Genomic DNA, 8,986 nt, shown 5'->3' on the forward strand with positions numbered 1-8,986 from the left:
TTACTGGAGTTTTTGTTTGTTGGTTGGTTTTGTGTGGTTTTTTTTTTGTTTGTTTGTTTTAAAGGTCTAGGATTACTATTCAAGGTAGTAGCTTCTCTGGGACCCAATGATCCCCTGACCTAGAGTCAATGAGTTTTTCTCCTAAAGATACAAAGAAACAGCTAACTAAATTCCTGTTAATTGTCTCAAAATGAGTCAATCTGGCATCCTTGCAAAGCCATCAATAATCCTCTGTAACCACTTATAGAAATGGTCTATCAAGATGGCTTTTCAAGGTTGACTGTGAAAAATGTTCATTTCCAATTCAGCACCATGAAACAGATCACATCCCATGGAGCAGACTTTTGGAAGAAAGGTCCCCTTCCTTCCTTCTCTTATGATTCATCAAACCATAATATTCTGCAGTTGTGGCCAGCCTGGAGCACATTTTCCCAAGAATATTCTGTAGTGTAAAAGAGGACCAACTATGAAAATAAATGTGAAAATACTTGTCTACTACAGAGTGATTTATCTTGCTTTTATCTGTTGTTATTTTCATTACATCAAACACATGGATAAATTATATTGGGATTAGACAAGTGGCAAAAGATTAATGGAATAAACATTCAGTTTACTTTCATATATCCAATATAATGCACTTAACCCCTTATGGAAATTTAAATCCGACTGTAGAAACAATGTCAGAAATATAAAATAAGCCTCAATATGAATAATCTGGCACACATACACCATCATCTACTCAGAAATTCAGTCTCTCTTTAAATATTTATTTAGTACAAAATAATAAAAATTTAATTAATAATGTGACTTTTAAGTATCATCTGAAATACTCCTCGTGTATATGATTGTATATGTTTTAGATGTCACCTAGACAGGAATTAAACATGCATGTAAAATTCAAATTTCCACAATTTAAGCTAGATTAGAGGAGTCATACCCTCCTGTATTGTGTGGTGTGAATTTTACTACAATGCTGAACCCTTCCACCTAATACCAAGAGTGAGGTGCAATAATTTATTTTTTCATGTTAAGATGAGTGCTAAGTGTAGGATACACTTTGAATTATTACATTAATTTATTAAAATTAGTTTCATTTTTTTCTTTTCTATATCTGCAGAAAGTAAAATTATATATTAAACATTCAATATGAAGTAATCAATAATAAGTAAACTATTACTAAAATGATATACTATTAAACTGTGATTTGAATTATAGTTCTAACAAATTGTGATGTAAACAACATTTAATAGAATTATGGGTAATGTTTATTAAACTTACCATCTTGTTATTGTTTTCTAATTGTGTCATTTGTTATTCTTGATCCAAGTCATCTCTTCACCTCAATTGTTTATTTTTCTATTTTATCTGTATTGGTTTGCTGATTATGCATTTTGTTTTCCCTTTTTAGTGACTGACATGAGGCTGAAAATCTGTACGCTAGTTTATTACTTCCTACATTAAAGTCAAGTTGCTGCTCTCCACAGCTGTTATACTTTTCTTTGTATAGTACAGCATTTCCCCTAGTCCCACCGACTGTATTGCTGCTCTCATATATATATATTTTTAATTTTATTGTCAAGGTAATGTACAGAGGGGTTATAGTTACATAATTAAGGTCATGAATTAATTTATTTTCTATCTTGTTACCCCTTCACCCATTTTTCTCCCTCTTCCCTACCAACGCACCTCCCAAGATCGTTTCTAAGCTATTGTTTTGTGAGTAACACTGTTGCATAGTTTCCCCCTTTGTCCTTTGTCTCACTATTTTTTTTTCCTTCCCGTTCCCCAGTTCGGAACAACATATTTACAATACGCATGGTACCAAAATCAAATACAGTGACTACAGGGGATAAACCATAGGTGGGAAAACATAAAAAAGGAAAAAAATAAATCATGTAGTACATTAAGAACAACAACAACAAAGAACATGTCTTGGAGTTCATTTCACTTAGAATCACCTTATACGGTCATATGTGCATAGCTATTGAGCTATTCTGCTCATCTACTAATATTATCCTTGATGTACACAATAATGCTCCCTATTACCCAGTAATCCTACTTCTGGGCATTTAACCAGATGGCCACAAACAAGGCCACACTAAAGCTACCAGCACAGTTATGGTTATCACAGTAATATTTACCATAGCTAAGATATGGAATCAACCCTGATGCCCCTCAGTAGATGAATGGATCAAGAAAATGAGACACACAGTCACATACACACATACACACACATACTATGCTTCCATCAGAAAGAAAGATACTACCTCATTTGTAAGGAAATGAAGGTCTTGGGAAAAATCATATTAAGTGAAATAAGCCAGACTTAAATAAACATAGTTCCCATGGTTTCCCTTATTTGTAATAATTAGTTTACATCAAGGATAATCTCATGTATTTTAATTTGACAGTTTGTTCTATGTTCAGCGTGCAACATTATTGCTATATTGTTTGTTATCATTTCTGCAAACAGGCAGGTATATTGAAAAAATTACATTCATCTTATCCATTACTGAAAGAAGAACAACTAAAAGAGCAACCTTACTAGGAAGAACAACTCCTACTTATTTAGCTTCATTCCTATGTAAGGCCAATGTTGTCCCCTGTATTCTCATGTACATTTCAACTCTATACCTCATACTGTATATCTAGTATCTTCTACATTGTGAACTAAATACCCCAGATGTTCCACTTTGCTTTACTTAAAAAAAAATTCTGTCTTAATATTTGAGGTTGGTGTGTGTGTGTGTGTGTGTGTGTGTGTGTGTGTGTGTGTGTGTGTGTGTGTGTGTGTGTGTGTGTGTATGTGAGAGTGTGTGTGTGTTTACAAAGATCAGAACACAACATTTTTCTTCATTTCCAATACATTTTTCAGGTCATTGTATGTTGTGGCTAATGGGAGCAGTCTCTTGTTATTTTAAGGATGAAACAGAAAAAGATATTTGTGCTTGTACCACAGTTGCTTTAATAGTCTGCAGTTGAACACTGAACATTGATTTATATCTTGGTTGCTCTTGTGAATAATGTGAATAACAATGAACTACAGATTTATTTTCGAGTTGCCTAGAGAGAAATAATCACATGATTGGTGGGTCACATGATATCTCAACTTTGGATTTCTTTAGAAACTTGCACACTACTTTCTACAACAAGAATACTAACCTGTTTTTTGACCAATAGTGTAGATAATTTCCTTTTCTCCACACTCTCACCAACATTATTACCTTTTCTTCAAAGGTAATAAAGGGCAGGTTTTTACTATCTGCATTACCCTAGACTGGCCTTAGACTTAAATCCAACCTCCTAAATGCTTGGAATTACAAGCCTTTACCACCATAACTGGTTCCATTAATTTTTTGATAAGTTATAATAGTTATGAAGTTGTATCATAGTAATTTTGAATTATATTTCTCTAATGACTTCTGCTCAAAAAGCATTAAGGCAGCATAGAAGTTGTATTAAACACAACTTTGTAAACCCACAGGCAATTTTCAGGGCTTTATTGAGAACATGTCTATTCAAACCTTTTGTCCATTTTTGATCCAGTTTCTGTTAATCTCATCGTTAATCTTGCTAAATTAGATCAATTATCAATTCAAGGTAGTATAAAAGAAAAAAAATGTAGCAACTCCTAACATTTTTCAGTTTTTAAAAACATGGTATTGCTTAAATCATTTTGTGTTAACAATTGACAGTATATAACTCAATTTAGTTAGACCTGTTACAAGGCTGTAGTTTATTTATTTTACATTGATTGTTCTTTCCAAAGCCTGTTTGTCTAATTTCCCTTGGTTTCTTTCAGTCTCAAGTAGCTCAGATTTCAAACTGAAGAATAAATAGAAGTAAGCAAACAAAAAAATAATACAGTTCCTCTCATCCGATGATGCCTGTATAAGAATGAGGAAAGAGTTAATCCTTTTAAGGACCTATGATGGGACAACAAAAAAATGAATTTATTCTTCTATGTCTTCTTTATCTTTGCGATGTAACTTAAATGTTGTAAAACACAATATACTGCTCAGATAATTTTATGTTTTATCCGTTTTGCACATTTTCATATGGATTTCATCTCAGTCTACAACATTCTTTCATCATTCTGTCCCTGATATTTTTACACTATCAAGACATAAGATAACCAGTTTGATTTACAGCAAGAGAAGTTATCCACCTGGCTTCCTTGGAAGCAGAGCATGATCAATAGATATTACTTCTGGTTGCTAACTACATATAATGGTTTCTGTACTACTTATCACATTCTATTTAGTATTTTAAAAAGAATGCTGGCTAAACTCAAAGCTCATTCCTAGAAGTTTATGTTAAGTATTTCACAAGTTTTATTCCCTTAATTGTTAAGATAACATTTGCTATAATGCTAATGTTATTACCATTTTAGTGTTGGGAAGAATTGTAATTAAAGGCAGTAAGTGCATGACCTAAAGACACACACAGTGAGGAAGGAAATGAGTCAAAGTTTCCAAAAGTCTTTCAGCAATACACAAAAGGTAGATAAAATCTCTCCATTCTATGACACTCTCAATTCAATATTCATATTGCCCATGGTGATTGTTTTCTGTCACATTTGTCTTCAACACAGATTGTGTTGGTGACACTGGGTTATCATGCTCAGAGCTGAGCTTATACATTGAGGTCCAAAGAGAGGCAAATTTCTTCTGTCCCACAATTCCAGTATCCTTTTTAAAAAGTACTAAAACTTTTAAATATCATCATCTACTTTCTTATAAGTAACCAAAAATTTAAAAAATCATAAATAATCACTCCAAAATGCTTTAAAATTGGAGATGCTAAAACATGCCCCTCTGAAGTAAATTTTCTTCTACTTTTAACGTTATTCTGAAAGTCTTTGCTGGTTTGTCAGACCTGTAATCCTAACTACTTGGGATATCTACTCAGGAGCCTGAGATCTGTGGATAACAGTTGAAACCCAATCAGGGCAAATGAAATTCATGAGATTATTTTTCAAAAATTTTAATGAACTAGCAAAGGGCCAAGAATGGAGATGTAGCTCATTTAGTAGCACACCAATCTAGAGAGAAAAGGCCTTGCAAGACTTGAAGCCCTGATTTCAAACTCTGAGCACGCCAACACACATGCAAGTGCTTAAGCACATGCGTGTGTTCACAAACATATTTATTCAAATTACCTTCATATCGGAGTTTTGCATGAATTTCTTTGCTAATGAAATTATATGAGTAAAATAAAGGAAATAAACTCTTCCATCTCAGAACATTTTTATACATTTTTATTGTAAAAATATTGCACAGAGGGGTAATAATTACATGAGCAAGGTAATGAGTACATTTCCTAACAAGCATTGTTACCTCCTCCTTTATTGTTCCCCTACCATCCCTTCCCTCCCACCTCCACAAGTCCATTAACCCCCTCCATTTCCCGGCCTCAATTGTAAAGTTCACTTTACAACATAGTGTATTGTGCATCTCATTGTTACATGGGTCAACCTGTATCCCTAGTTAAGCACTTTGGTTTTTTTTGTTCTTCCTCTCAAAAAATTAGAGGAGAGTATAAACAAGATGTAGGCACACCAACTTCAAATACAGTGAAAACAGGTGTTATAGCATGGGGGAGGAACACATAAAAAAACAAAAAAAAAACACACTGCACATCATAAATATGTAAGAAAAAATAGCAAGAAAAAAAAAAAAACCACTGGTGTCCCTAACTTGGGGTTCATTTCCCTTAACACAATCTTATCTGGTCATATACACATAACTTTTGACTTTTTCTGCTTATCCCAGACATATATTAGTTATTGAAAATTAGAGAAACCATGGGACCTACGTTTCTTTGGACTTGGCTTACTTCACTTAATAATTTTTTTCCAAGTCTTTCCATTTCCTAACAAATTGGGCGATGGAATGCTTCAGTAATTTGCCTGTCATCCTTGCACAGGGGCCAGCTAATCTTCTCTGTATCATTCCAATGTTAGTGTATGTGATGCTGAATTGAGCAAAGAACATTTTTTATATGTAAATTGTAATTGATTTTCTTAAACTAGACAATACAACAAAACGTAAGTTTAAAAGAATTGTCATGAAATTTTAGAACCATGTATTTCTTACATAAGTACACATTTAAGAAAAAATCAAGATTGACATGCCAAAAACAAAATAATTCCAGATATTTGTTGTTCAAGAGATGTGTAGGAGGAGGAATTCAATTATTCTATACAAGGGACCTGTCATAATGAACACTGCAGCAAGTGTTAAGGTTTGTTAAAATATTTAATGTTTTAAATATATTTAATTTTGGGAATTTGCTTATATATGCCAAAACTGGGACTGTTTGGCAGGTCATAATACTTTTCTATAAAGTATTTAAGATTTATGGTAGCAAATAACTACTACTAAGTATGTACATTTCAGAGTTTATTGAAACCTTACTAATGAGAAGTTGCAAAGTCTTTGTGTAAAGGAGCAGAATAAAGAGTTGACTATGTTAACTACACAGTTTCTGTTAAAACTGTAGGCCTTCCTTACTTTATATGTTAGTGAGGAACAAATGATGATATAAGCCATATACAAATTATGAGATGAACTATAAATGGTAATCTTAGTGGGTGATTTAAACACTACTCATAGCCTATAAAATACTTGTTGAACGTCATAATCTTAGACAGTGTTAAATGTAAAGAAATATGACAATAATAAAATCTAATTTGTAGTACACTTCAAAAACTGAAAAAATGATAATTGTTTTGTTTTTTATTTTATTAATCATTATTATTTAATTATTGGTTTTCTTTATTTGTAGCATTGTTTCTCTTGTAATATAATACAACTTTTTGTAAGTTGTCATTAGGAGGTACTTTGAGAAGGGTATTGGGATGGCCACACCATGTTTTATAAAGAGGGAAATTAAGAACAAAATATGTATTTAAAAAATGATCAAGTAGAGTCTGATTCAGGAGTGTTGATACATGTCCACACCTAAAATATTAGCCCTAGGCTGAAGCAGAGTTATTACAAAGTTGAAGCCAGGAAAGTGAGAGACTTTGTTTTGTTTTGTTTTGTTTTTATTTTTATTTTGTTGGACATGGGGCTTGAACTCTGGGGCCTGGGTGCTGTCCCTCAGCTCAAGGCTAGTGATACCACTTGAGCCACAGCAGCACTTCCAACTTTTTCTGCTTATGTGATGCTGCGAAAAAAACCCCAAGGCCTCATGCATGCAAGGCAGGCACTCTACCATTGAGCCACCTTCCCAGTACCTGAGAGACTGGATTTTAAAAATCATCTAAACAACATTTGCTTTCTGCTTTGGGTTATATAATGAAATATATGAGTATCTTGTTATGTTTTTGTGCATTGTCATACTTCTAAATTTATACTAACTTCACCCACTTTATCCTTGTCAAAGTCATGAAATATCTCTGAGAGTTTGCTTCTGTGAAGATTGTTTTGTATTTATAATTTCTTCTGAGTCATTTTTATTTTTTATCAAAATCACTTTATATTTCATGTTGATGAGTATTTACCCAGAGACAGGCATATAGAGGATTTAGTTTAACAAGTGAACATTAAAATTAGAGCTCAAAAATAAAAATGAGCCTTAACACATATTTTCATAGCTTTCCCCACATTCTCCCTAAAAGAAGACAATATTAAGAATGTCTGAGGGAGGCTTTTTAGCTCCAATTTTCTTGAGCTTCCTAGGTTTAGAATTCTTTTTTTTTTTTTTAATTTTATTTTATTTTATTTGAGAACATAGTGTACAGAGGGGTTACAATTACATGGGCAGGATAATGCATACATTTCTTACCAAGCATTGCAGCCTCCTCCTTTGTTTACCCTTCACCTCCCTTCCCAGCCTCCCCCCTCCCTCCCTACCAATCATACCCACCCATCCCCCCCCACCGACATTGTAAAGCTGGTTTTGACATGACATTTTGTACTTCTCATTGTTGCAACAGGTCCACCTGAATCCTTAAACGACTTGTTTGTCCACATCTCCTCCACATGTTATACTGACATCAAATATAGTGAAAGCGGGGGTTACACTGAGGGGGAGGGACATACAAAGCAACAAAGAAATAATCTTATAAATGTGTTAGAAACACATGCATGAAAGAAACAAAAACATTAAAATACATATTTGAGGGTTCGTTTTCCTAACATCACATTATCTGACTTTTTCCGCTTGACTCATACCAATACTAGATATTGCAAATAAGGGAAACCATGGGACCTATGTTTCTTTGGGCCTGGCTTACTTCACTTAATATAATTTTTTCCAAGACTTTCCATTTCCTAACAAATGGGGAAATGTCATTCTTTCTGATGGAGGCATAGAATTCCATTGTGTATATATACCACATCTTCTTGATCCATTCATCTACTGAGGGGCATCTGGGTTGGTTCCATGTCTTAGCTATGGTAAATAATGCTGCAATAAACATAGTTGTGCTGGTAGCTTTAGTGTGGCCTTGTTTGTGATCATTTGGGTAAATGCCCAAAAGTGGGATTGCTGGGTCATTGGGGAGCTCTATGTGGAGTCTTTTGAGGAACCTCCATACTGCTTTCCAAAGTGGTTGAACAAGTTTACATTCCCACCAACAATGAAGTAAGGTTCCTTTCTGTCCACATCCCCTCCAGCATCTGTTGTTGTTAGAGTTCTTGATTTTTGCTGTTCTAACTGGAGTGAGGTGATATCTCAATGTTGTTTTGATTTGCATTTCTTTTATGGCTAGGGATGTTGAACATTTCTTCATGTGTCTATTGGCCATCCTTCTTTCTTCTTCAGAGAAGCTTCTCTTTAAGTCTTTCGCCCACTTACTTATTGGGCAGTTGTTTCTTTGAGGATTTGTTGTTGGGTGGTTTAATTTTTTGAGTTCCAAGTATATTTTAGATATGAGACCCTTGTCCGTTGTATGACTAGTAAAGATCTTCTCCCAGTCCGTGGGCTTTCTATTGATCTTGCTAGCTATGTCATTTGCCCTGCAGAAGCTCTGCAA

General features: G+C 34.0%; 1 non-coding gene across 1 annotated transcript; it reads right to left on the bottom strand.

Moving 5' to 3' along the window:
- Nucleotides 1-5,877: 5,877 nt before the first annotated feature.
- Nucleotides 5,878-5,989, bottom strand: LOC122125956. The gene has a single exon (XR_006150815.1). It is a non-coding gene; the product is annotated as a U6 spliceosomal RNA (small nuclear RNA).
- Nucleotides 5,990-8,986: the final 2,997 nt, after the last annotated feature.

The sequence above is a fragment of the Dipodomys spectabilis genome, unplaced genomic scaffold (assembly GCF_019054845.1).
Source record: "Dipodomys spectabilis isolate Male_0828 unplaced genomic scaffold, ASM1905484v1 ptg000268l, whole genome shotgun sequence".
Lineage (NCBI taxonomy): Eukaryota > Metazoa > Chordata > Mammalia > Rodentia > Heteromyidae > Dipodomys > Dipodomys spectabilis.